Source organism: Mirounga leonina, unplaced genomic scaffold (genome assembly GCF_011800145.1).
Source record: "Mirounga leonina isolate KUSES-001 unplaced genomic scaffold, KU_Mleo_1.0 Mir_173, whole genome shotgun sequence".
NCBI classification, from domain to species: domain Eukaryota; kingdom Metazoa; phylum Chordata; class Mammalia; order Carnivora; family Phocidae; genus Mirounga; species Mirounga leonina.
Window position 1 is genome coordinate 61,863,540 of NW_023270447.1, and position 27,841 is coordinate 61,891,380.

The following is a 27,841-nucleotide window of genomic DNA, read 5'->3' on the forward strand; positions in this document are numbered from 1 at the left end:
CTACCATCAGGTCTGGCTTTGTCAAGGATTCAAATGTTCTAGACCAGTGCTGTCCAACAGAGATAGGATATGAGTCCCATGCACCATCACTCCAACATGAAATCAATACAAAACTTATGAGTGAGATATTTTCCATTCCTTTTTCTTACTAAGTTTTGGATTCCAGTGTGCCTTTTACTTTTACATTATGTCTCAATTTGTACTAGTCACATTTCAAATACTCAACAGCTACATGTGGTTAGTGACTACCATCTTAGACAATGCAGGTCAAAGCCTTAGACTCTCTCAATCTCAACACCTGTGAGAATGAACTAGATTGTCTTCTGGAAGGCTGAGCAAAAGCTTCTTTGCATCTCACTTGTGCTAAAAAAGTCATGTGACCATGTTGAACTAACATTGTGACCAGGAAGAAAGTGATGTACCCCCTAATTTAGGCCCAAATCATATGCTCTACCTCAGGCGCGCAGGGAAGGGGTCCGTGTATGGGATAGGCGTTTGTTTTTTGGCTACTTGGTATTCAGTTATCTGTTTTGAGGTAGTAGTGTTTGGGGATTCTGTCCTCCCTGCACAGAGGCCTGGAAAGCAGATTGTTAATGGAAATTATCTCTGGGAAATGAGATTCTTGGGGTTGTAAAGGGTACTTTTTTTTTTTAATTTCAGGTTTTAGTTTCTTGATATTGGCATGTACTATTTTATTATTATTTTTGTTTTTAAAGAAGAGGATAGGTAAACAAGGTTTCCTTGTTCTAAAATGGTCAGGACCAGGGACGCCTGGGTGACTCAGTCGGTTAAGTATCTGCCTTCGGCTCAGGTCAGGATCTTGGGATCCTGAGATCAAGCCCTGTATCTGGCTCCCTGCTCAGCAGGGAGTCTGTTCCCTCTGCCTCTCCTCCCCTCCCCACTCATGCTCTCTCTCTCTCTCAAATAAATAAATAAAAATCTTAAAAAAATAGTTAAGACTAAATGGGGGAATAATATAATACTAGGGTGACCAAAGGCTTTGGTCTGGCTAGGATAGTCCTGGATTTAAAGCATTATGGGTATTGATAAGGTTAATTCAGAGTTTAAAACAGTATCTTGAGATTAATAGGATGATTTGATGGAAACACCTTGAAGCCCAGTACATTGCAGAGCATTCACATTTTGTATTTCTGTATCCTCAGGAAGCAAGGCATTCCAAGAGTTAATTTTTCTAATAATTGAAGCTTGCCCTTTAAGCATCAAAATGTTTTAACATTAACCACTTCTGATGAAAATATTGCTCTGATGTATTACATATTTTCCCAACTCCTTAAGTAGAGTAAACAAACATAATTGAACTACTTTTTGACACAAGTTATTGCAGTTTTCCACCTGGTGGGCAGCCACTCACTGGTGTGTTGTGAATGGAATTCAGGTGTGTGGAAATATGATCCACCTCTTATGGAAGCCAGGTGGAGCTTGAGGTGACAGAGGCCCCTGGATCAGTTGCCTCTGGCTATTTCCCCCAGTGTGTCATCTAAATGGATTCATTTTCCATGTGCATCTTGACTTGGAAAAAGTAGGGAAGCACTAGTTATTGCTTTGTGTTAAAATTCAGAGATTCTGGCAGGGCCACCTTAGGTAGTCTTCCATGTTGGGGTGATAAAGGGTGCTTTACATTTACCCCTGAACTGAATTTCTCCAGATAACTACTGCCCTTTGCTCTTTGTGGCACTCTTCCTCTTTACTTGCTGGCAATTTCCATTGCTTCTTATTGTCTCTACTATCTTATTTTACACAGCTTGATTAGGTAAGGTGAACTGTGCTTGAGTGTAGCTTTTCTCTCCCACCTGTAGATTTAGTAGTGTTTCTACCCATGTATTTAAGATAAGCTTAGAATGTCATGCTATGACTGTTCATTAGAGGTAGTATATATGTTATAGTGCTCTTTATTCTTTTTTATTTTTTAATTTGAAAAAAATTTATATCTTTTATTTGTGTTTGAATCTGAGCTCCCTATTCTTAAGAGTTAGTTGTGGTTTATGTATACATTATATATATTATACCATATATATAATTTCAAGGAGTCTACAAATAAATAACTGGATGACAGCATCATAATGTAGTATTATAAGGAAGAAAAGAATATTTGGTATATACACACATATGTATACAGAGAGAGAGGGAGAAATTCAGAAAGTATGGAGGACAGTTATAGCCTTTTATCAAACCAACCTCATAAAGGTCAGTTGTCATGCTCTCTCAACAAATGATCTCTTGTTACCATTCTGAAACCAAATGTCCTTCTGGTCAGACAACTGGTGTTAGCCAATAAGGCATTTCTGATGCTTTTGTGCTCTTATGCAAGGGTGGACTTCTTCCAGCATTGTAAATGACAGAGGGAAATACTCAATGGGCCACACAAAATTTTAATTAACTTTATTCTGGGGCAGTCTAGGTCAGAAGTTAAAAGCAAGATCTTAGGAGTCTAACCTGGGATTGAATTCTGGTTCTAACACGTAATTGCTCTGTGTGTTGGACAAGTTTCATAATCCCTCTGAGTCCCGGTTTTCTCACCGAATTTTATGTGATGAAATGAGAAAATATTTGTATTGTCTCTGGCCTGTAGTAAGTGATCACTAAATGGTATTGTTGCACTGGCATTATTGATAATTAATAATAATAATAATAATAATAATAATATATGGAGTAGTTAATGGTTAATGGCAAGACTTACCTTTGGGGAAAATATCATAAATAATAAAACATAAGTATGATATTTTTTCATTGGCCTAATTTTGAGTAATCAGTCACCTGTCATATTTCTCACTAATGACATGTGACATGTATGAGAATTCTGAAATTGACTTAAACGGGATAGAAATTCTTTAGAGTTAATTTATTCTTAGCTAACCATAATGTTTGCTGTGTAGCATCATATTCTCTGCCAGGCAATTGCAGACTGGTAGGTGCTTTCAGCCAGACAATTGTCCTGGATTACAGTTGACTGATATCCAATTTATATAGGTTGCACCTTCCACTTTATGAAAATTGGTGTACATCATGTATATTTTACTTAAACTCCTATGGACTTTCCCCATATCTTGTATTTCTCAAAAAAACAAAAAAAACACAAACCATTAACAACAGATAGAGGTGTTTCTGGGACATCTATCATTGCTAAGTCCCCTTAGGGAAGTTTCCAAGAAGGCAATGATTATTCTGACCACCTGCCATACCTTCACCTGATTGTTACTGCAAAAGATGCATAAGTACTACATTGAAAGAGGTAGGGTTCTGGTTTCTACTCACAGATGTAGAGAGCTCGAAAGAGAATTACTCCCAAACTTACAGTGAAAAAAGTCTTGATAAACAACAAATTCACAGCTTTTTTTGAGCCCACTGGAGTACTGAAGTTCTTGGGAAACCAGCAGTGTCAGAATTTAGGAAGAGACAGGATCTGCAGGGAGAAATGAGACATAAGTGCCTAATTACTGGGCAGGAGGCAGCCAGACACCTGTAAGAATTCATCCAGGGTGATTGATGAATGGGTGGATTCTGGCTGAGTGCACACTAGCAAAAGAGGGTGAAGCTGAGGGCCACAAATAAAGGAGATCCATGTCCTCTGGCAGGCATTTCTGCATGAACCCACCATGAGCTCACAGAAATGGTTGGGAGAGACTGCAGATAGTCTCCCTTGTGGTACATTGCTGGAGAAGAGGAACAGAAGTTGCTGTGGGAGGGATAAGAAACTCCACCAGGACTCTTTTTTTCCTATGAATAAAAGCCTTAATTTGTGTGGTATGTGTGTAAGGATGAGCACTATCATCCTTAGGGTACTCGTTCCTACTATATCTGGGTAAAGGGAACAGGAAAAAACTCATAACTCCTGGGGAAAATAAGGTACACATACTAGATTCAGAAGTAACCCAGAGGGGGGGTAAGATCACTGAGAAGGCCACACCTCCAAGACTCAGTGATGCAGTGTTTGTCTAAGACTGAGAACAACAGAGAACACTTCCTTCTACTCTCCATTCCCAAACCAGGTTAACAAAAAAAAGATAGAAAAATAAAATTAAAAAATAAAGGAAAATGGAACAAATAAAAGAGTAGCTAGCAAGGTAGTAGATTTTAATTCAGTCATCTCAGTAATCACAGTAAATATGAATGGTCTAAACACACCAGTTAAAAGATAGAGATTGTCAGATTGGATTAAAAAAAGCAAGACCAAACTATACAAAACCCACTTCAAATATAAAGACAAATGGGTTAAAAGTAAGAGGAAAGAAAAAGATATGCTGTGCAAACACTAACCAAAATAAAGCTGGAGTCTTTATGTTAATATCAGACAAAATTGATTTTAGAGCAAAGACTGTTCTCAAGGATGAAGAGTGATTAAATAATTATAAAAGACTCAATTCTCCAAGAAGTAACAATCCTAAGTAGGTGTGTACTTAACAATAAAGTTCTGAAATACATAATGCAAAAGCTGATAGAATTGAAAAATGAAATAGACAACTTCATAATTTGAGTTGAAACCATCAATGTTCTTTTCTCTGAAATGATAGAAGAAGTGGGAAGAACGTTAAGAATATAATGATCTGAACAGTGTTATCAACCAACTTGACCTAATTGATATTTATAGAATACTCCACAACACATCCTTTTGTAGTGCATGGGGAACATTCACCACAAGATACTGTATTTTGGGGGGCCATAAAACAAACCTTAACAACTTTAAAAGAATAAAAATTATACAAAGTATGTTTGTGAACTATAAGGGAATTAAACCAGAAATCAGCAACAGAAATATACCCAGAAAACTCTGAAATATATGGAAAATACACCACATACATCTAAGTAACTTGCATATCAAAGAGGAAGAATTTGAAAATATTTTTAACTGAATGAAAAGGAAACACAACATGTCAAAGTTGTGAGATGCAGCCAAAGGAGTGCTTAGGGGGAAAGTTATAGGTTAAATGATTTATATTAGGAAAGAAGAAAGGTCTCCAGCCACTAATAGAAGCATCCATCTTAAAAATAGAGAAAGAAAAGCAAATTAAAACTAAAGCAAACAGAAGTAAGGAAATAATAAAGATAAAAGCAAAAGTCAAATAATTGGAAATAGAAAAGCAATTCACAAGTATTAATCAAACCAAAAGCTGGTTCTTTGAAGAGATCAATGAAATTAATAAACCTCCAGCCAGCCAGACTGACCATCCACCGAGATGGCCTAGAAACTGCACTGCAGTAGTAATGGGCACACTCAGTGCCCAGATCTCAGTTTCTAAATTCCAATTATGGGGACTCCTTGAAAAAGTAGACTTTGAGACTAAGGAGGGAAAATACAAGATGATCCTGGAGCATCTGTGGTGCCACGAAGTAAGGAAGTGCTAATCAGCAACAACAACAAAACAGCAGGATTATGTGAAATATAGGAGCTATCATGACAGAGGTCTCAATGGTCAAAACTGGAGCAATTTAAGCCAAAAAAAAGAAAAAGAAAAGAAAGGATATATTAGGATATAACTCAAAAAATAAAATAAATATCCATGAGTTCATATTGATAAAAACAAAAGTAGAATAATCTGGTTATTTAATGGGGAGAAAGGACAACTCTCCTTATAGAAGAATTCCAATTAATAAATATAGAGGAATTGAGGGAGATAGAAAATCACCATTGGAGCACCACAGCCATAATTGCTGACAGTTCACATGATGAATCCTAAAATTAGTGAGTGAAAGTCTAAAGAGAAACAGACATTTGCATGGATTCAAAATACCCTCTCCCAATATTTGTCAACTACAAAGGGAAAAATAATAACTTTACAGTGGAGAAACCTGGATGCCACTTCCTTAACCAAGGGATCAAGGTTAATGTCACCAGATACCAGACAAACTGACATTATGACTCCTTCTCTGATTTGATGTACTGAGAAGGCACATCACTTCTGTGGTATTCTTGCTAGAAACCATAACTCCAGTCTAATCATGAGAAAACATCAGACAAACCCAAATTGAGGGACAGTCTACAAAGTACCTGACCAATGCTCTGTAAAAGTGTCAAGGGCATAAAAGTCAAGAAAAGCCCTAGGAATAGCCAGAGATCAGAGGAGACCCAACAGAAATGACAACTAAATGCAACGTGCAATCCTGGGTTGAAACCTGGAACAGAAAAAGAACATTAGTGGAAAAACTGACAAAATTAGAGGAAAATTTGTAGTGAATAGCATGGTACCAATATCAGTTTTCTGGTTTTGATCATTGTACTATGGTTACGTGAGATGTTAATTAACATCAGGGAAAGCTGGGTGAAGGGTATGTGGGAGTTCTTTTGTATAATTTTTACTACTCTTCTGTAAGTCTGAAAGTATTTCAAAATAAAAAGAAAACAAAAAATTGGAAGAGCTTTTGATGAAATAGCTCCAAGGAAAGAAATAAAGGCTCTTTTGTATTATCAGGGAGTAGTATGGACACCTTTAGCCTGTAAATGAGACTTGTTTAGAAGAGCATCTTGCATACTGCCTCAGCCCCCTGTGATTCACTGCACTCTTGGGACTCCAGCCTGAGAGTTACTGATGGGACCATCTACCAACTTATTTGAAGACATCCTGTTTTTTAGAGGCATTCTTTAACTATTTCGAGATCTTACTTGGCTTTTTATCCTGTCTCAACTAGGTCTTGGAAGTGATGATGAATTTCAAGTCCTTAAAAAAAAAAAAAAGTCAACTATCTTTAACTTTCTAAGAAAGGATGAATTTTTTTCCTCTTCTTTAGCTGACTGTGATCACTGGGGCCACGGGGTACAAATTGGCAGTTCATCTTCTGATTCAAACCCTTTCTAGCCAACACAGCTTTTGTTTGTTTGTTTATTAGATTTACAGAGAAGCATGATCACTATAGCTCTCTCTTGTTTATACTATGCTGTTTCATACTCTTATGTTATTTGTATGGCCCCCAAAGGCATGTGAGTTTTTGATCCTAGGTGAATGTAATAAATTACATCTAATTTGTGGTGTTTGTTCATGATCTTTGCTAGTCAGAGCTCTTTTCCAGTCTGACTGAGATTTCTAATCCTGCTCCTATGGATTGTTTAGATTCCTCTTTGGAGCTCTAAGGTTAAGTGCTCTAAGGTTTTGGGGTGTGTGTGTGTGTGTGTGTGTGTGACTTTAGGTCCCAAATTATTTACTTTTAGGTAATCAGAAGCAAGAAGAGGGACACACTTTGGGCTTGACTGGGTTTTTTTCTGCATTGGAAACTATCCCATGAAGGCCCCCAGACAAGCTGAATGATGTGAAAAGAAGGACTTGAGCCATCCTAGGGTATTGTGACATCTTCTCTAAGGAATTTGGAAGAAAACCACCGTTAACTTCATTTCACTGTCATCTTAGGCATCACATAAAAGGTCATCTGACCTTACCTCTGGTGGGCAGGTCCCCCTTTTTGCCATTATTTGGTAACTTACTTTCTGCCTTTATCATGATATCTTCCTTCTTTATCTTTGGAAGAGGAAAGAGCATGAGGTGGGAATCAAATGAACCTAGGGTTTAATCCTCATCTGATGATTATTGCATCTGCCCTCTGACAAAGAACAGAAGTCTCACCTTCATTATCAGCAAGCTAGGGCAGAAATCTGGCTTAGATGGTTGTGGTAAGGATACTATATCCCTAGTTTACAAATGAGGAAATCAAGGCAAGAAAGGATTAAGCAATTAACTCAAGGTCCACAGAATTTGAACCCAGATGGTCTGACACCACTCGAAACCTACCTGCTCAGTCCTTCTGCCATGCAGCTCTACAGAGAGCCAACATGAGCTTATTATCTCTCTCAAGATGACCCAGTGTAGAGGTTTATGAAAATATTGTCTAGTGTCCTACATTGGATAATTCCTGATTTAGATGCTTGGAGTATTTTCATCTTTGACTGTGAGCCTGGCAAGGAATACTGGCAGCGCACTCTTCAGGTGGCTAAAGGGAGGGTGGGTGTGCACATGGACTTAGGCAAAGAGGGTTGTGGATGGGCTATGGTTTTCTGCCTCAGCAGGAGGTGTTTATAGTTACTGCTTCAAAAAATTAAAATTACTACTTTAAAAATGAATGAATGAATGAAATATTTACTAAATGACATAACACAATGGGGGAATTCCCAACAGGGTGCCTGGAACATAGTAAGCTCTTCATAACTGCTCATCTCCATCCTCTCCTCCTCCATTTGAATTTAGCTTAATCTGTTTTTTCCTTCCCCATAAACTAAGGTCACTATCTTTCCATTACATTATTCTTAATCTCCATCAGGTGTTGATAAATACTGGTTTTAGGGTGCTACAACTAAAGTGCCTTTCGAAGAGTGATGTGAGATTAGAAAGAATGGAAGCTACTTGGGATGACAGAATTGGGTCCCAGATGTCAGGGTAAAATGATGGAGTGATTCTCACACTAGGAAATATAGTGGAGCTAAATGTAAGGTCTTGTGATGGGGCCCAGAAAATTAATCACATGAGTGCAGAATGGGGGAGATGTGTGGCCTAGCAGCCACAAATGTGAAAGATACTTGGGAGATGAAATCGGTATTTGTATTGGTTAGGGCACAGATTCAGTTGCTGTCATAGACCTAAAATAACAATGGTGTAAATAAATGAAAAGTGTATATTTGTCTCACAAACCGATAATAAGCAGTACAGGGTGAAACGACAGCACCAGAAACCCAGGATCCTTCTATCTTGTTGCTCTGCCTCCCTTCATACAGAAGGCTATCAGGTTCACATTTCCAGTCACTGGGAAAGGCAAGAGGGAAGGGAGGGCATGATCCTTTCCTGTAAGAGCAGGAGTAGGAAATTCTACAATTCACATCTGCTTATATCCTATTGGCTAGAATCTAGGCTCCTGGCCACACCTTCCTACAATGCAGGCTGGAAAATGTAGTCTTTAACTAGTAGCTTTGTTCCTAGATAAAAAAAAAATTACTGTTAGATAAGGAGAGGAGAATGGATACTGATTGAACAATTAAGAATCTTGCAATTAAGTCAGTATGATACAATAGCGTGGTTTGTTTGCCAAAAAAAAAAAAAAAACCATCTTGGGCAATATTACATTGTGTTAGTGAAAGTATAGTATCTTCTAGAACTGGGGTTAGCAAACTTTTCCTAAAAACAGCCAAATAGTAAATATTTTAGAATTTACAGGCCATGTATGGTTGCAAATAGTTTTCTGCCCTTTTTTTTTTTTTTAAGATTTGATTTATTTGAGAGAGAGAGCAATCATGAGCCAGGGGAGGGACAGAAGGAGAGGGAGAAGCAGGCTCCCCACTGAGCAGGGAGCCCATTGCCCGGTGATCCCAGGACCCTGGGATCATGACCTGAGTTGAAGGCAGACGCTTAACCGACGGACCCACCCAGGTGCCCTGCTTTTGTTTTTTATAATCCATTAAATGTGTAAAAACCATTCTTAGCTCATGGAATATATATATATATATATATATAGTCTGCACCAAAGGAGTTTGCCAACTCCTATTCCAGAACAATGATGGTGATGAGCCTGGGACCAAACCCTAAGATGTATAAGAAATGTGTTCAGGGTTGGTGATCATGATGGGAAAGGACTCTGGATGAATTTGCAAGAACAATTATTGAAGGCATTGGTTACTTTTAGTTTGGAGAACCTAAGATTCTTGATGAGCATTGTCTTCAGAGGTTTGAATGACAGTTAAGTAGTTAGTATGTATCCAAAGGGCAGAACTAGAATCAGTGAGAGGATGCACTAGAGACAGACTGCAGCCCAGCATAAGGAAGGCTTTTTCATTTATGGAGCCCTTATAACCGGGCACCAAGCACTTTACATAGATGGTCTCACTTTGTTCTTAACAATCCCATCAGGTAGGTGCCATCCTTACCTCTGCTTTCCAGGTGAGATAAAGCAGCATTAGAAGGTTATATAACACGCTGGGGCCTACATGCTACTAGGTGCTAGAGTCATAGTAACCACAACTCTCTACTGCCTACTCCCATGCAAATTAAATGAAATTAGATATGTATATAGTTTAGCAGCACCAGGCACAGAGTAAGTGTTGTTGCAGGCAATAATCATTATTATACCCCCTAGAAAGTACTCTGTCTCTCATCATGGTGCCTGTATTGGTTTCCTATGGCTACTGTAGCAGATGACCACAAACTTGGTGGCTTAAAACAAGGTATTTATTTGCTTAGAGTTCTGGAGGCCAGAAATCTGAAATCAGTTTCACTGGGCTGAAATCAAGGGGTCATCAAGGGCTGTGCTCCTTCCAGAGCCTCTAGGTAACGACTCTGTTCTTTGCCTCTTCCAAGCTTATGGTGGCTTCCCAGTTTGTGGCCATATCACTCCAGTCTCAGCCTCTGTGGTCACATTGCCTCCTCTCTGCCCTCCACCTCCCTCTTAAAAGGATACTTTGATTACATTTAGGGCCCTCTCAGATAATTCAGGATAATCTCCCCATCTCAAGATCCTTAAATTAATCACACTTTTTGCCATATAAGGTGATAGAGTTTCCAGAGATTTGGAAGTGGATATCTTTGGGAGCCTACCACAATGGTGGTTAAGCAGAGAGGGGATAACCACATTATCTTTTTAACAGTATTAGGAAAAAAAATGACAACTTTATAACATTCTATGATTTATAGATCAATCATAACATCTACTCTTTCTTGTTTTTTTTTTTGTGAAGATAGAATATATTTTGTATAAGGTATGATTTAGAAGTAATATATATATATATTTTTAAAGATTTTATTTATTTATTTATTCATTTGAGAGAGCGAGAAAGAGAGAGAGCACACATGAGAGGGGGGAGGGTCAGAGGGAGAAGCAGACTCCCTCACCAAGCAGGGAGCCCAATGTGGGGCTCAATCCCAGGACTCCAGGATCATGACCTGAGCCGAAGGCAGTCGCTTAACCAACTGAGCCACCCAGGTGCCCCTAGAAGTAATATATTTTTTTAAATAACCACAGTCTGACATTATTTATTGAACAATACATTCTTTGCCCTATTGATTTAAAATTCCGTTTTCAGCAAATGCTACACTTGAATCTGTTACTTGACTTTATTCATTTCCATTGATCCATTTTGTAGGTTTCTACATCTGTGCTATATACTGTTTTATTTACCATAGTATTAAAGTGTATATTTATAGTTGATAAATTCAGTCCCCTCCCCCAATCCTTCTTTTTCAGTTTTCTTGGCTAATAGGTCTTCTACTGTTTTCTTTGTCATTCTGTATTTCAACTTAAAGAACTTCCTTATTATCATTTTAATGTGGTCGTGGGAAGAGAGGAGATAGATGGAATTCTAATTGTCTGCCTTCCATAATAATCCTCTCATCCTATTTTTTTATTCAAATGATTTTGCTTACTCATTCTATTGAGATTTTCATTTTTCTGTTGTTGAAATCATATGAAAGTTTAATTCCAGATATCTCCGTCTAATATTTCAAAACTGTCTCACATTTAAACTTTACAACCACATGATCAATTATTTTTATACTTAACCACACCTTTTATTGGCTTTATTCCTCATTAGATTTTCTTATATAACATATCTTCTCCTTTCTTGAGTTCATTATTCTGTGGCTTATTTTTTTTTTTTCTTGGGCAGAATAGATCTTCAAATAATTTTTTAAAAATTTAATAAAGGTATTGGGGTGATATAATTTCTGTGTCTTTGAACATGCCTTTCTTTTGTCATCACATATGAGAGAAATTATAGTTTGGCAGCTGGTAGAATTCTTGAGTTACAGTAATATTCTCTTAGAATTCTGTAAAAATTGTGCCACTGTCTTTTCGCAGAGCATTGAAGATGAGAAGTATGATATCAGTCTGATTTTCTTTTCTTTTAAGCAGCCTGATTTTTCTCCCCTATCAGGAAGCTTGTAGTTGTTTCTCCTTGTTTTTTGAGTATCAACCTACATCTAGAATCGTGTATTCTTTCAGTTATACTATACGCAGCCTAGCACTTAGACTTACATGATCTAAGGCCTAAAGTCTTTCTTCAACTCAAGGAAATCTTTTTCTTCCATGATTATTGCATTCATAAACAATGTTGTCTCTTTCTGGAACTCCTGTCAGACTAATTTTGGATATTCTGGATCTCTCTGTTAAATCTTGTGTCTAATCTGATTACTTAAATAACCTTCTCCTCCTCCTCCTCCTTCTTCTCCTCATTCCCAAATGAGCTGGGGTCTTGCCCCAGTTCAGCCTCTGACTTCTACCCGTATTAGGGACAAACTTTCCAAAGACGCTGTGGGATGACTACAATTCCATGTGGAGAGAACCAGCTTAGTTCCTGATGCCCTTTAATTTGCTTCTGAACTGATGCCCATGACCTTTGTTTTAACTCTCTGATCCTCTGAGCTTGGGATTTTCCAGGACCCTTTTCTGGAAACCTGTGCACTTTCTTCTTGGGAGGTCTGTGCAGAACCATGACTTTATCAGCACTGATCAGCTTTTCCTCACCCACATCCCATCTACTTTACGTCTTCCTCATATTTTCCAAAATGTCAGCTTTATTGATGGCATCTCTCTCTGGCTCCCAGCACTGCCAATTGTATTTTGGTTATATAAATTTTTATTTTTTTGGAGGAGTGGAGTAAATGTATGTGTCCAGTTTACCATCCCAGAGACCCAAAGTTCCAGAGTGGAAATAGAGGGGAATGAAGCATCATATGGATTCTGGACCAAATGACCTTTCAGTCTCATCTAGCTCTGGGAGGCTTTTCTCTAAAGTCTAGAGAATAAAGCAGCATAATTAAAGATTTGAGAATCAACTTTCACAAAAAGGTTCCCAGAGATAGGACTTAATTTGGTCAGGAGAATAGAATGAGGTGAGACAAATGGCAAGTCACATTAAACGTGCTGAAGATAGGGCAAGAGGGACCAACCTTAAATTACAGCCACAGTGACTCAGGTTGGGCACTGAGAAGACCATTTAACTCTTAAAAAGTTGTGTGATACCATGAGGCATTGCAAAGCCAAGTGAAGAAGCTTCCTTCCTTCTCTGGTAGTCTTCTGGAGGGTCAGGGCTGTTCTCTGTTAAGGGAAGAGGATGGACTGAGCCGCCTTCTGGGTTCCCTGACAGCCTTGGGATATTACAATGATGACACCTTGGTGCAGGAGATGTTGGATAGGGAATAAAGAACAGCAGCAGATAAACTCCCAAGGGGGAAAAAAATCTTGTCTTCACCCAGCCTTACTGATAATTTTTTTTTTTTGAATGTGAGAGACTGTTTTTGTCAGGAACACTTTCTCCAAATCTTTAAAACCGAATGGAGACATCTCTTGTTTCTTCCCCAACATGCTGGGAAGAGCAGGAATTTTAGCATCTCCCTCTCTCCCTGCAGCTGGAGACAGCTCTGGCTCCCAGCGTGGCTGGAGACTTGGTCCACATCCCCTGGCAGTGCCCTCCCCCAGGGCTGGGTACAGGGAGAAGCCGGGAGAGGGCAAGGGGCCAGACCAGGGAGAGGAGTGCCGGGCTCCCTGTGGTAGGTCTGAGCCTTGTCACATTGCCTCCTGGGCTCAGGTCGCTGGTGGCCGCGGGAGAGCTAGTTCCAACCTGTGTGGCTGGTGACATTTCCGGCTGCCAGCGCCCAGCCAATCAGGGATGGGCCCAGCTAGCTAGGGCGATGACACATGAAATATGATAATTTTCTGCTAAAGAGCCCTGGAAGAGAGGAGAGAAGAGAGAGTGTGTGTGTGTGGCTGGGAGGGCTCAGCAGAGGCAGTGCCTGCCACGATGTGGGAGGGGGACGGCGCATTGGTTTTAGTGGTTTGCCAAGGGAAGGAATGTGCTCTGATGCTATAGGGCTAGAGGGACGTGCCCCAGGGAGTGGCTGTAGGAACCCCAGGGTTGCTCTTCAGGTAAGCTGCTACTGCTGCTGGGTGGGAACCAGAGGAGAAGCAGCCAGTGCCATTCTAGAGCTTGGGGGCTCCTGGGGTGAAAAAGCAACTGTCAAGGGCATTTTCCTTCCTTTCAAACATAAGTGAGGTTAGGAGTTTTGGTTCCTTCTCGGTGCTACCTCTTTAAAAGCCAAAACAAAACTGGAACAAATACCATCCGGGTGGCTGAAATACTTAATGAATAATTAAAAAAAAAATTGGGGCTGGGGGTTACCTCCCCCTCCCCCACTGCATTTTTCTATCTCTGTGCTCAACCTAGCCCTGAAAAAAAAGTGTTGTTAACAAAATCTTGAAGAAGGGCCTAAGTCTGAATCTTAGAGACTCTAAAGGTTCAGGTGGTAGTTTTGATTCCAGATTCTGGTTGGAGAAAAAAAATGTCTTGGAATAAGATCTGGTCCTGGATTACATTATACTTTAGAAACAGTGCTGGAAGGATCCTTTAGTTTGAGGACAGGGCACCTGAAGCTGTAGGATAAGTTAACCCTGTGGTTAACTCTTGAGGTGGCACAAGTCCCCACTTCCTTCAGCCTCTTTGGCAGGCTTCCTGGTCCTCTGACAGCAGTTAGGGGCTTTCGAGGGGTGATAGGTGTCCCCTGCATTGTCTGACCCTGTGAATATGTGTGTTCAGAAGTGAAGGATCATAGTGTTTACATAAACATGCTTATTAGTCCCCGAGAAGCCCATCACTGCAATAAATGTCTCTAGGTTTATACCTTGCATTTGCATTCTCTCTCTCTCTTTCGCTGTATTTTGTTCAAAAGCCACAGATAAATGAAATCATTATCACTTTATGCAATCCTGCCCTGTGGCTGTAGGCATGGGACTAGCCTCCCTGCGCTTGGAGAAATAGCTATTCAAAAGTGGTAATTGGTGTACTGTATCTTTAAAAGGTTAAAACCCCTTTCAGAAAAAGGTCTGGACTCATAGTGGAAAAGACAGGCGAGGCATGGGTTGGCTCTGGATTCAGCAAACAGCTGCTGATTAGATTCTGTGTCTGCGGTCTGAATTTATTCCGTGTTTTTCAGCGGCAGGAATTCAAGAGGGATGCTACTGTTTGGGTTTCTGATCGTGATTTATATTTATTCAGAGGAATAACAGAGGGTGGATCTGTTCCCGGCGTGAGCATGCTCACAACCAGCCGACTCTCCCATTATCCAACTGCCTAGTTTGGTGCTTCAATGTACATGTACATTCTGTGTGCATATGTGTGTATACAAACACGCATGCATGCCTGGATGGACATATGTATGCACACGTTATTTTTTAAGGACAATTCTTTCAATAAGGTCTTTACCCCTTACTTGAAACAGGTGTTCATGAAAAAAACGCACAAATTCCCGACTGACCGGAATAATTCATGAAGAAGGGGCTGGATCCGTGGGTCAGAGAACACAGGACCAGTTTGCCATCCCAAGGCCGAAGGTAGGGGACTCTGGATTTTTATTCGGCGGATGGATTCCGTGCGCTTGATTTTATTTATTGTGTTTTTTGCCTGCGGCCGCCACCGGGAAGTGAAATCGCGGGCTGCGATTCCATCTTGTCGTTGCCTTTCTTGGGCAAGGTGTCCGGGTGGGCGGCCGCGCGGCGTGCGGTGCCCTTGGTGGGCAGAGCGGCTGCTCGGCCTGGTGCCGGGGGAGCGGTGCGAGCCTCGAGGGACCCCCGCGCGTCAATCCCGGCGGCGGCGGCTGTAACCCGGTGCGCGCCGCGCGCTCCCCGCTCACCCGCCGCCGCCCCGCACCCGTGCCCCGGCCCCCCCACCTCGCCCCCCAGCCCCAGGCTCGCTCGGGAGCCTCCGCGGCCCGGCGGTCACCTCGCCGCCGCGGCACCTGCGCTGCCCGCTGCTGCCCCGGGGTGGTTCAGGGCCACCTGAGCGGTCTCTGCTGCCGAAAAGGAGATTGAGTGCGGGGAGATGCTGTGTGCCAAAGCAGAGGGAGAGCTTTCCCTTCTCCCCTTAATCGCCACCCCCCTCCCCATGTTCCTAAAGCAGAATCACAAGCTGCCTCCCCTGCAAACAAAACCAAACAGAAACCAAACTCCTGCTCTGTTGGGGATTCTTGCCTTACCGCTAGCAAAGCGGGTGCCCCCCTCTCCAAGCTGTGCCCCACATTTTACCATCTTTTAAAATTAGAAACACTGGTGGCGCTGAATGGCCCCGGCTGAGACTGCACGGGCTGCCTGGGGACTGCTGAGCGTGGCGGACAGCCTGAACCCGCAGAGACTGGGACCCAAGTGGTGTCGAGGAGCTGGGAGGCCGCGCGTTGGTTTCGTTGAGCGTGGCTGCCTCGGTTTACGTTGCAGGTCAGGACAACTTCTGTGGCTCGGCCGTCCCTGGAACTTTGGGGGCAGTGGTTGCAGGCAGGAGGGTCTGTTTCTGGCAGCCCTTGGCATTGCCACAGCAGCAGGGAAACGCACCCCCCTCCCCCGCCCCCGCTCCAAGCCACATCTTGTGCTTCAGTTGTGTTAAAACTGGCTCGCTTTCTGGGCTTTGGGGGTGGGGGGTGGCGGAGAATGGGGTGTGTGCTGAACTGATCTCCAGGGAACCTTCTGCAGCCCTTGTCTGTGTGATTATGTAACTCCCAACTAATGATCAGACCGTGTGCCCCAGCAGCTCCCCATCGTTTCCCGGTCCTCCCCCGGACTGAAGGAGTTGGGTCCCACGTTTAAGATGTTTTTATGTAACTATGTGTATGCTGGGGGGCAGGGAGAGTGTGGGGAAAAGTGGAGCAATTTGAGCAACTTCTGTGACACACACAGGGGCAAAGACCACGTGTTTATTGGGGACAGGGTGGCATTGGCTTGGGGTTGGTGTTGATCTGAAGACCCTCCCACATCCCTTTCAGCTAGTCATTGCTTGTCTGAATTTTCCTTTGGTCATCCCACCACTCTTTAGCCTGTAGAAGGTTGGAATCACCCATGCAGGGCCCCTTGGGTTCCTCACTGAAGGGAGAGCACCATCCTGAATCCAGGGTGACTGGCCCAGGCTCACTTGCTTTAGGTCCCAGCTGTTCTTCATGCCTACCGGAAGGGAAGAGTTTCTGCCCCGCTGGGGTTTCAGTTTTGCTCTGGGGTTGGGCCACCCTGTGGGGCTTGAGAAAACCTCAGAGGCAGCTGAGCTGCTTGGCCTTTGCTCTTTAAAACTGTGATGACTTTGGCAGAGGCCGGAGACCCTTTGCATTCTTGCATTAAAATGTTGTGGGGGTTTTTTGGGGGGCAGATAGGAGAACAGCTGTCCCACTGCGATATGGAGAGCTGCAGGCAGGAGGGGAAGGTATGGATGACACTTTACTCTCTGTTCTTCCTCCCCATTCTGCTTAGTGAAGGCACCCAGAAGACATAGAATTGTCACATGGGGCTCCTTTATCACACCCCTTAGCACCTCAGCCTAGGGCTGTTGGGTAGACTTATTAATTTGATGGGAAAGTCTGGCCTCTTCAGGCTAAACTTGTTTTTTTCCCTCCAGCACCCTGGTGGGTCCGCTGTCAGAGCCAGCTACTAACGTGTCCACAGGGCAGCAGATCAGGCTGTGTTCAGCTGGCTCCGTGCTTGGCTTATCTCCGCCCCTTGTGCTGCAGAGGCAGCCACCCTCCTTGGAGTGGAGAAGGGTGTGCTGTGTTCGGGGTCCTGGCCAAGTGGGCTTTTGAGGCGTTGAGTGTGTAAAAGTTCCCTGCAAGAAGAAGATGCATTTAGTCTGAAGTCCTGGCAGATTCCAGGCCCCAACTTGATGGGAGATAACGGAGAGAAAGCCGTGTGACAGCTGGATAGCTTTGAACTTGCCTCCCACTTCCTGCTCTTTGAGTTCCTGATGTCTTTCAGGTTCTTTTCTGCCTCCACAATGTCCACCAGGGATGCTCTGACATGCTGTCCTTCTTTCCGTTTCTGGGGGGATCAGAGCATGTTTGCAAATCTGCAGAAGCCCAGGGAAAGTAGGGCAGGGAACACTGGCTGCATGAGCAGGCAGCGCTGGTGTTTCAGGCCAGGCTTGGCCACATGTTGACCAATGTTGTGTTTTATCTGTAAAGTGGATATCCTCATCATAGCCTTACCAAGCCCACCGAAATATCTTGAGCAGAAAATGACACGGGCTGAAAGGTAACATGTGCTCTGTAGCCAGCCAGGATCAGGATAACATCACAGCAATCTGAAACTCACATTTGCACAATTTCACTTAGCCAGGGGGGATGTCATAACATCCATGAGCTACAACTCATAGATTTTGACCACTGCAGAACATTTCATACTTTCTTTCAGGAGTCTTCGTTTATGTAAATTTCTAAGGGGCTTGGTTTTAATTTGCCAAGTACCCCTAACAAATTGGAAGAGATTGACACAGTATAGTATAGGGGTTATTAAAGTTCTTTCGGGTAAGTGCCAGTAAGAAGTACTAGTAACGTAAGAAACAGAAAAAATAAAAAAAAAAATGAAATAAAATTTAAAAGGCACAGGAATTAAAAGCATAGAATTTTAGGGTTATCTAATATAAGTATTTAATATAAGCAATACAATGAAATTTTATGTATCTTGAAAGGTCTTCCGAACTCTGTTTTGTAGCCTAGTAACTGATGCTCACAATGTCCTTTATGCATCAAGAACAGTTTGAATGACATTCTGTGTGTCCAATTTAAGAAGGCATGAGCTTTTGCAGTATACCCCAAATGCTTTTTTTTTTTTTTTAGCATGATTCTTAAAGGAAAAAATGCATTTATGAAGGATAACAGAACCCTTGAGGTTTCTGGACAACCAAGGGCTTTCTGATCAAAATCGTAACTGTAAAGCACTCCTGTTGAAAGTAATTGAGAACTTTATGACCTTTTGCTGAAATTTAGCAGGGAACCATTATGCTGGTATTAGCAGTGCTTATGTTTTAACGTTTGATCTACAGAAAATACTGAGAGGGAAACATGGGAGCCCCAACCTGTCTTCTTGTGACCGGAGACACACTTAGAGCCTTCCCACTTGGTGACTTTAGTGCTGGAAATGATCAGAAGAGACCCAGTGATAGAGAAGACAAAGTAGGAAAGGTCACCCCTAGTGGCATGGGTCTCTTACGTCAGGGTAGGCTCTGTGGCCTCCCCACTACCAGTGTGCTGTTTAAAAACTAGTCAGAAGAATGAGTTCAAGATGTCATGACAACACTCTCAGGCTACACTGTGGTGTTTATGCAATTCAGACACTGTGCTCAAAACTGGAAGGATATCTGAGTTACACCAGTAGAGCTCAGCTTTGCCTGACCCAATGCCAATTTCCCAAGTTAACAATTTACTCCAAAAACAAACGCAATAGGAAAAACAAAAGCAGAGGACAGTGAATTGAAGGCTGACACTTTTTAAAGAGTATTTTTGAATCTGATGCATATGTCAAAAATGTGAAGACACTAATTTAAAGTAGAACTGGGGGCACCTGGGTGGCTCAGTCATTAAGCGTCTGCCTTCAGCTCAGGTCATGATCCCAGAGTCCTGGGATTGAGCCCCGCATCATCCTGCTCCCTGCTCAGCGGGAAGCCTGCTTCTCCCTCTCCCACTCCCCCTGCTTGTGTTCCCTCTCTCGCTGTGTCTCTCTCTGTCAAATAAATAAATAAAATCTTAAAAAAAAATAAAGTAGCCGAACTGTTCAGTTTCTAGGTACACATAAATTCATCATTTGGTAAATCATTTGAAGACACTTTTGAACTCGCTAAAAAAAAAAAAAAAACCTAAAACCTGTTGACAATAGGCCATTGAGTATGATCAGAAATGCTCAGAACTGTCCAGAAGTTCCATATATATAAGCAAAGGGTTACTGATGTACTAATGTAGAGAAAAGGGTATTCTCCAAAATCAGGGGGCTTGGAAGGCAGAGGAAGTAATGGTGGGAGGTGACTGAACCCCACTCCCCAGAGGGCTGCCCGTTTGGGAGGGTCCCACTTGGGAATATGTGCTCGAGCCATAGATCCAGCTTGTTGATGAAAACCATGCCTGCATAGTGATGTGATTCTTCCCGTCATTACTAAGTGTTACAAAGTACCAGATGTGGCGGGCATTCTTTTGAGAAAAAGGACAAGAGTGGGGCTTTACATCTACAAAGATGTGCAGTGGAGATGAACTGAAAAAAATGCCCCTCAGATTTGGGGAGTGAAGCCTGGGAGAAGCACAGGGAAGTTTGTCTCAGGAATCTTGGGAACTCTCTGAACGTACATGGGTCCTTGAATTGGGGTTCAGGGCCAATTTTTGAAAAAACGAGTAATGTGTGCGTGACTGTTAAGCAAATAATAGCGATGAAGAAAAATAAAAGTAGTGTTAGAAGTGCAAGACATGCTCTGCTGAGCCTCTGTCACGAAGGTGAGTCTCTTCAGCCATTCATGGGACTCCCAGGCTTGGCATGAGAGGCTAAAGCTGTCTTAAGATCAGAGGATCCCTGATAAAGAGGAACTGATTGAATTTTAAAAGGAGAAGAATTCTGAAAACCTCCTCAACCCAGAGTCAACACAGCAGACCCTGACGTTTTCTATGGCCCGATCTCAACCTTTTGGCAGATCCCCACATTTGCAAAGGCAGAAATATTTGCACAGGCCCTTGGCTTCCTTCTGAATCAGGTTTCTGGCCAGAGAGAAGAGATTCCCAGGATTCTTTCCAGGCCACCGATTACTTGCCTTTTCAACAGGCACTCAAGGAAATAAAGTTTATCTCACTTCCAGAGAGTTTCTCTTTTCCTGGCGGGCTCCCTCTCTAGCTGAGAGACTTGATCTTGCCCTGTAGCTTTGCGATGCAGCGTTAACATTTAATACTTCTGGAGAAGAGATTTTGCCATGAGGGGTTGTTCACCAATAGCTGAAAAAGTAACTTGAAGCTACAAACGCCAGGCATGGCTGGAGTTGCTAACAAACCACATGCGTGCAACCTCCCAAACTCCCTGCACTTCCTGGCCCTCAATGTATACTTAATACACTCTTAGAATCTTCCCCTGACTGTCAGCAAATCTCGATGAAGAGAATTGGGGCATCACATAGCTGAGGCATATGGCAAAGGACTTAAAATGAGAGCATCACCACTGAAATCTAGGCAAGAGAGACAGGATGGAGTCATTTGCTCCATGCCCTCATTTTAAAGATTTCAGAATTTCAAGAGATTCCAGGAGATTAAAAACAAAACAAAACAAAACACCCCAGCATTGTGATTATGATTACATTAAATAAAAGAGTCAGAGCGAATGTATTCTGGAGACTGGGCCTTGCTGCACCTTACTGGAGAGATTCTTGCAAGGATGTTTCTGAAGTGATTTGGGTGGAAGCTCTTAGAATTTTAAGTGACTTTAAGAGCTCCATCAGTTACAACTGAGGAGATCATCTTTGCCAAGCAACTAGAAAAGATGGGGCAGGAACCACAGCAATTTGTCATAGGAGTGTCTTATTAAGTTTTTCTCCATGAACTTCTTTTTAAGTAGCGTTGCTAAAATAGCCACTAGATTCAAAAGAACACTTATAAACTGTATATAACGTGTAAAGGTACTTAGCAGTCAACTTACAAGAAATGTTACTCTTACCTTTGAAGAGTGGTACCCTGATCCATCCTGTCCCATCTCTTTCCTTTTGGGATAACCATTTTCTGGATATTTCTGTTTCTTTTCCCCATGCTTTTTTTTTGTTGTCTTACCCCCTTATGTTTTGTATCTCTAAACAGTATTCTAGTTGTGTATGTCTGTGAACTTTATAGAAATGGAATTATACTGTTGGCATTCCTGTGTTCTTGTGTTCATAGTTAGCCCATGCAGACCACCTCTCCTGCTCTGGTTGCCACACTAGTGAAATATTTCCGTATCTGTTGGTGGTAAATTGATCGCCTGACCACCCGTCCGCAACCCACCGCCCCACCCCGAGTGCCCTCATGAGACCTCTTCAAGTCCCTTCACCTTCCTGGAGGGAGTCACACCTGGCCCAGCCGGGGGTCCTGGGACCCAGCTCCCACACAGCGTCTGGGATCCCCTCTGACTGACTATGGCTCGACTAGTCGTCAAATGTCTCATTCCTGGATTTGTTCATGTTGCTGAGTGTACTAGCTGAAATTTTTTCACTTTGTTGAACTGTAATATTCCACTGAATGAATATATTGTGGTTTACATATCCTATTATTAACAAACACTGAAGTTACTTCCACTTTTTTTTTGCTATTTTAAATAATGCTGCTGTGAGTATTCTTGTTCAAGCCCTCCTGGTGAACATGTATGTGAGCTTACTTAGGGAATATACGGAGGGGTAGAATTACTGGTCATAGACTGTGGGCCTCTTCAGTGCTACTAAACTAGTTCAAAATTAATTTCCATTATGTTATGTGAATTTTATCTCAGTAAAAAACTAATTTCTATTGTGTTTGACCAGTTTCTATACCCAGCTGCAGTGTATAATTGTTCCTTTTGCTCTGTATCCTTGCTAGTACTTTATGTTTTGTTGGATATTGTCAGAAATTTTTGCCAGTCTTGTGGGTGTATAATAGTATCATATCTGCTTTTAATTTGTATACATTTGATTACTCAAGAGTTTCAGCATCTCTTCATATGCTTGTTGACCTTTTTGGTTGTGTGTGTGTGTGTGTGTGAAGTGCCTTTTCAAGTCTCTTGTCCATTTATTTAAAAATTGGGTAGTTCGTATTTTTCTCATTTATTTGTAGAAGTTATTTATGTATGCTGGACACTATTTCTTAGTGTTGGAAATACCTTCTCCTAGTTTGTGAAATATTTCTGGACCTTTTTTAGTATTTTTAGAGTGGCAGAAGTTCTGAATTTTAATGTAATAAAATTTTATCAATCTTTCTTTTATCACTGAACTTTTTGTGTCTTTTTAATGATGTCTTTCCCTATGGCAAAGTCATAAAACAGTCTCTTGTATTGCCTTTCTAAAGGTTTTAATTTTGCCTTTCATGGTTAGTATTTTCCCTTGAGAATGATGTTCTCTATGGATTTGATATTCTTTATCAGAATAAGGAACTACCATTCTTCAGTAGTTTGCAAAGTATTTTTTTTTTTAAATCATAAATAGATCTTTATAAAATACTTTCTCTGCATTTTTGGAGTGAATTTATGTACTTTTTTCTTCCTTTACTTTGTTAATGTCTGGTCAACTATTTTCCAATGTAAAATTAATCTTGTTTTCCTAGAATAAACCTGACTTGGTCATGGTGGATTCATTTTGTTATATATTGCTAGATTTGTTTTACTGTTATTTTGTTTAGAAGTTGTGCATCTATGGATGTTCATTCATGAATGTATTGGACTGTGATTTTCATTTGTCATATTATCCTTGTCAGGCTTTTGTATCCAGTTCTGCTAGACTTGTGAAGTGAGCTGTAGAATGTTTTCTCTTTATTTCTCCTCAAAAAGAGTTATGTAGGGCTGGGATGCTTTCTTCCCTGGAGATTTTTAACCTCTGATTCAGTTTCTTCAATATTTATTGGTCTGTTTTCAGATTTTAATCTTTTTTTTTCTGGAATTGATTTTGTAAGTTAGATTTTTTTTTTTAGGAATTTATCCATTTGTCTTGAGTTTTCAAAATTTTTACCATAAAGTTATTTATAATATGCTTTTTTATCCTTTTAAGCTCTGTAGCATCTATGGTGATGTGTCCCTTTTTCACTTATAATACTATTGTGCCCTCTATATTTTTTTGTTGAATACCGTTTTCAGAATTTTGTCTATCTTATTAATCTTTTAAAGAATCAGTTGTTGACTTTGTGATCCTGTCATTTATTTTGCTTTCTAGTTAATTAATTTCTATACTAATTTTTATTATTTTCTCCATTCTAACTTATTTAGGTTTGGTCTGTTGTTCTTTCTGAACTTCTTAAGTTGAATGTTTGACTTTTTTCCTGTTATGAACATTATAGGTTATGTATTTCCATTCTAACTTCATGACACAGTTTTTGATATGGAATATGTTTGTGTCATTTGGTTCTAAGTATTTTATGATTTCTACTGTTATTTATTCTTTGACTCATAAATTATGTGTACCTGTGTTTCTTCATGTCCTGACCTCTCTTTGTTTTCCTGTGTTGTTACCTTTTTTTTTTAAAGATTTTATTTATCTATTTGAGAGAGAGAGAGTACGAGAATGGGGTGAGGGCAGAGGGAGAAACAGACTCCCCTCTGAGCAGGGAGCCTGACACAGGCCTCGATCCCGGGACCCCAGGATCATGACCTGGGCCAAAGGCAGACGCCTAACTGACTGAGCCACCCAGGTGCCCTGTTGTAAACTTTTCAATAATGATTTCTAACTTAAATGTATCATGGTTGGTAAATGTTGTTTGTAAATTTTATTCAACCTTTTGTATTTACATTTGTTGAGTCTTACTGTGTGAGGCTTAGTATGTGGTCAGTTTTCACAATGTTGCATGGATTCTGTCATTGTTAGATATAGTTCTGTATAACTCTACTGGATAAAACTTCTTAACTATGTTGTTCAAATCTTTTCTGTCAATCACTGATTTTTGTCTGCCTGATCAATTAGTCATTGAGAGAAGTGCATTACAATCTCCCACTATGATTGTGGATTTTTCTTTCCCCTTATGGTCCTGCCAGTTTTTTGTTTTATATATTTCAGGCCTTTGTTAATATGTACCTACAAGTTTAGAATTGTTTTATCTTTCTGGTGAATTGGATCTTTAATAATGGAGTGGCATTTGTTTCTCTAGTGATTCTTTAAGTCTTTAAGACTTTAAAGTCTATTCTGACTGACGTTAATAGAGCTCTACCAATTTTGCTTTGTTTAATATTATCTGAGGGAGTATGAAATACATTTTTTTAGAATTTTCTTATTTGAGGGTCTGCTGGTGACAAGTTCTCTGTTTTTCTTTGCTTGAAAATACAATAACTTCTCCCTTGTTTTTGAGAGCTATCTTTTCGGGGTAGAATTCTAGGTTTTCATTTATTTTCTGTCCAATACAATGAAATTATTACTCAAACACCTTCTGTTTTCCACCATCATCTTTGAAATCTACTGTCAGTCTTATGTTTCTTTTGAGAATAATCTTTCTTTTTTCTCTACTTTTGAATGTTTGTTTTTTTGTCTTTGGTGTTCGACATCTTCACAAAGATGCACCTGAGTGCATATTTCTTTTAGTTTCTTAAACTTGGTACTCATTAGACTTCCAGGATCCATGTGAGAGTATCATTTATCACTTATGGGAAATTCTCAGCCTATCTCCTTAGGCCACAAAAGATGAATCTCAAGGTCACTTTGTTTGGCAGAGATCCTCAAACTGGCTTTAAGGCTTGGCTCCCATTCTGGGTTCTAGCTTTTACTTACTTTTCACTTGCTAAATGTATCTTATAAACTTCCCAGCTCATTAGTCATTCAAAAAGATATTTCTCTATAGTATCCAGTTTTCTTTGTTGTTTTCAGTAGAGGTGCCTACATATCTAGTCCACAGGGTTTGTAAGTAAAAGTCTACAGAGTTTTCTCTGTAGAGAAACTCTGTAGAGTTTTCTTTAATACCCCACCTACTAAACCTTAACACTTGTCAAACATGAAAGACTATGCTGAGTCTATTGACAGGATAGATGAATTGATACACATTTATTTCAATGGTCAGTCTATTCCATGATTCATTCAGTAGATATGATGGCTTGTTCTTAGTAATGTACCTTGCACAGGTTTCTTCCAGGCGAAGATAGAAGACTAACTGGTGCTAGTGGATGGAGTAGGGATGTTTTAAACCTGTGAAGAAGAGTCTTACCAGAATAGAAATGAGTGACATTGAGTAGTTAACAGTTTAGCCTTTAAATGGAGAAGTTCATCCGCTGTTAGGGGATTAATTCTTCTTTCTTGGTAACGTGGGAGAACTGATGGATTTTTAGCTGATTTTCAGTTCCACACATTGACTGTCCTGTTTTGACAGGGCATTTCTTCTGGATGCAGCTTTTTTCCAAACCTGGAATAAGAGTTAATTAGGATTAGAGATGGTCTCTTTGCTTTTCCACTCACTAAGGGCTAAATGCTCAGAATTGTTACCTTTCCTCTTCTGGATAGCTAGGGTTTATTGTTGTTGTCGTCCCCCGCCCCACCTCCGCCGGGTGTTGGGCCAGAGTCCCACCTTCATGCTACCCTTATCTCTTCATTCTTAGTTTGTTATTGAATGATAGGCCTTCCCACCTGGGGACCAACTCTCTTTTGCGGGCAGGGGCGGTGGGGCAGAGAAAGAAGTGCAAGCATCCAGTTCTCTAAGACTGGCTGTCTCAACTTCCAGCAAGCTGGACTTGGAGACAGCTGACATCCCCAGACCCTCCCACTGTCCATGTGGCTGGGTTGTGCTTGGCTGAACTCAACTTGCATTCTTTTTGGCTGAGAGACTTTATAACTCTCTGTTGCTAGGAGGGGTCTATCTAAGAGAGCCCTGACTGGTTACTCTCATGTGGTTTACTCCTGGGAAGGTGGGCCCTGCTGCTCACTTCCTGATGTATTTCTGAGCGAGGGGCTGTTGGATTGTCATTGTCCCCTTCCCTTCCTGTGAGCCTCCTAATGGTGGGGCATAGCAGATGGACGTTCCGGCTGCCATGGGCCCCCTGCAGACCCACCGAAGGGAACAATGCCAGTCTCTTCTTCTGTCCCCATTCCTGCTGCCTGCCTGCCCTGTTAACTTCTGCGTTCACCTCTCATCCGGCTAGGGCAGGGCTGCCCCTGGCATTAGGGAGCCTGGCAGAAACTGGTTGGGTGAAGGCTTTCTTCTCTCCCTCCATCCTTTTCAGGGTTTAAGATGGTAGGGGCTCCTCTTGCCACTACCCCAGAGCAGTACACCAGAAAGCATTTGCTTTCCCTGTTCTCTCTACCTCCTTTTCTCCCCTGCTGCATCCCCTCACCCCTAACCCCATTTCCAAAGGTTTTAGAGAGAACAATTCAAGGGTGAATGATATTTTTCCTGGACAGAGACAAATGACCGCCCTTCCTCCCAAGGCCAAGTAATTCTTGGAAAGGTGTTTCCTCTTTTGCATCTAATATATGCATACTTTCTATCTGGGAGGCAGAAGCCACAGAGGAGCCCAATGAGAGAGCCTCGTGGGCTCACCAGCCTTCTCTGTGGGTCACTGGCCAGTTTTGCTGAACAGCTGCCCCTCTGAAGTAGGCTGGATGTCTGATCATTTCCACTAATTTGTAACGGCAGTGCTGGAAATGCTTGGGGCTCAGGGGCCTGCCACTAGCTTGGCATGGACAAGGAGAGAGTAGGCTTTCAGGAGAGAGAGGAAAGGAGAGAGGGAGGGAGGGAAGAGAGAGGGAGGGAGAAGAGAAGCAAGGAAGGAGGGAAGGAGGGGAGGGAAGAAGGAAGGGGGGAGGAAGGAAAGAGGGAGAGAAAGAAAAGGAAAAAAAAAAAAGGAAATAAGCAAAAGAAGCAGAACATATATAACTCTCATTCTGGAACCCAGAACATCTCAGGTGGGACTGGATGACATCAAGTCTCTTTTTGAAATTGAGCATAATGTACATATAATAAAATCCACCCTTTTATATGTACAATTCAGTGAGTTTTGACAAACATCTCCAGCCACACCACAGTCAAGATACAGGACATCTCCACCATCCCCTAGAAGTTCCCTTGTGCCTGTTTGCTGTCCGTTCTTTCCTCCCACCCCCTTCCCTGTGCAACCACCGCTCGGGTTTCTGAAACTAGAGTTCTGCCGTTTCTAGAACTACAGAGAGATGGAATCTTACAACGGGTGCTTTCATGGCTCCTGACTTCTTTCACTCGGGACAGCGCTCCTGAGACTCATTTCTGTTGTGTTTATCAGCAGCTCGTTCCTGCATGGCCCTGTCACACTCCCGCATGTGGAGGTGCTGCCATTTCTTTGTCCCCTCACCTGCTGAGAGACATTTGGGTTGTTTTCTGTTTGGGGGCTACTGTAAATAAAGCTGCCACGCACATTCACAGACAGGCTTTTGTGTGTACACATCTTTTCATTTCTCTTGGGTAAATACTTAGTCGAGCTTCTTTCCTTATTTGTCTCT

The 27,841-nt window shown here is 41.6% G+C and overlaps 1 protein-coding gene across 6 annotated transcripts in view; it reads left to right on the forward strand.

Moving 5' to 3' along the window:
- HIVEP3 (HIVEP zinc finger 3) overlaps positions 1–27,841 on the forward strand; it is a 447,252-nt gene that overhangs the window by 74,497 nt on the left and 344,914 nt on the right. For 3 of the 6 annotated variants that reach the window (XR_004681691.1, XR_004681692.1, XR_004681693.1), the window contains one exon: positions 15,195–15,306. The exons of 1 other annotated variant lie outside the window; for it this stretch is intronic. The gene's annotated coding sequence lies outside the window, so the exon portion shown is untranslated. Of the gene's footprint in view, positions 1–15,194; positions 15,307–16,012; positions 20,346–27,841 lie in introns of those variants that run through there. 2 more of the 6 variants (XR_004681690.1, XR_004681694.1) reach the window with 2 other exon arrangements.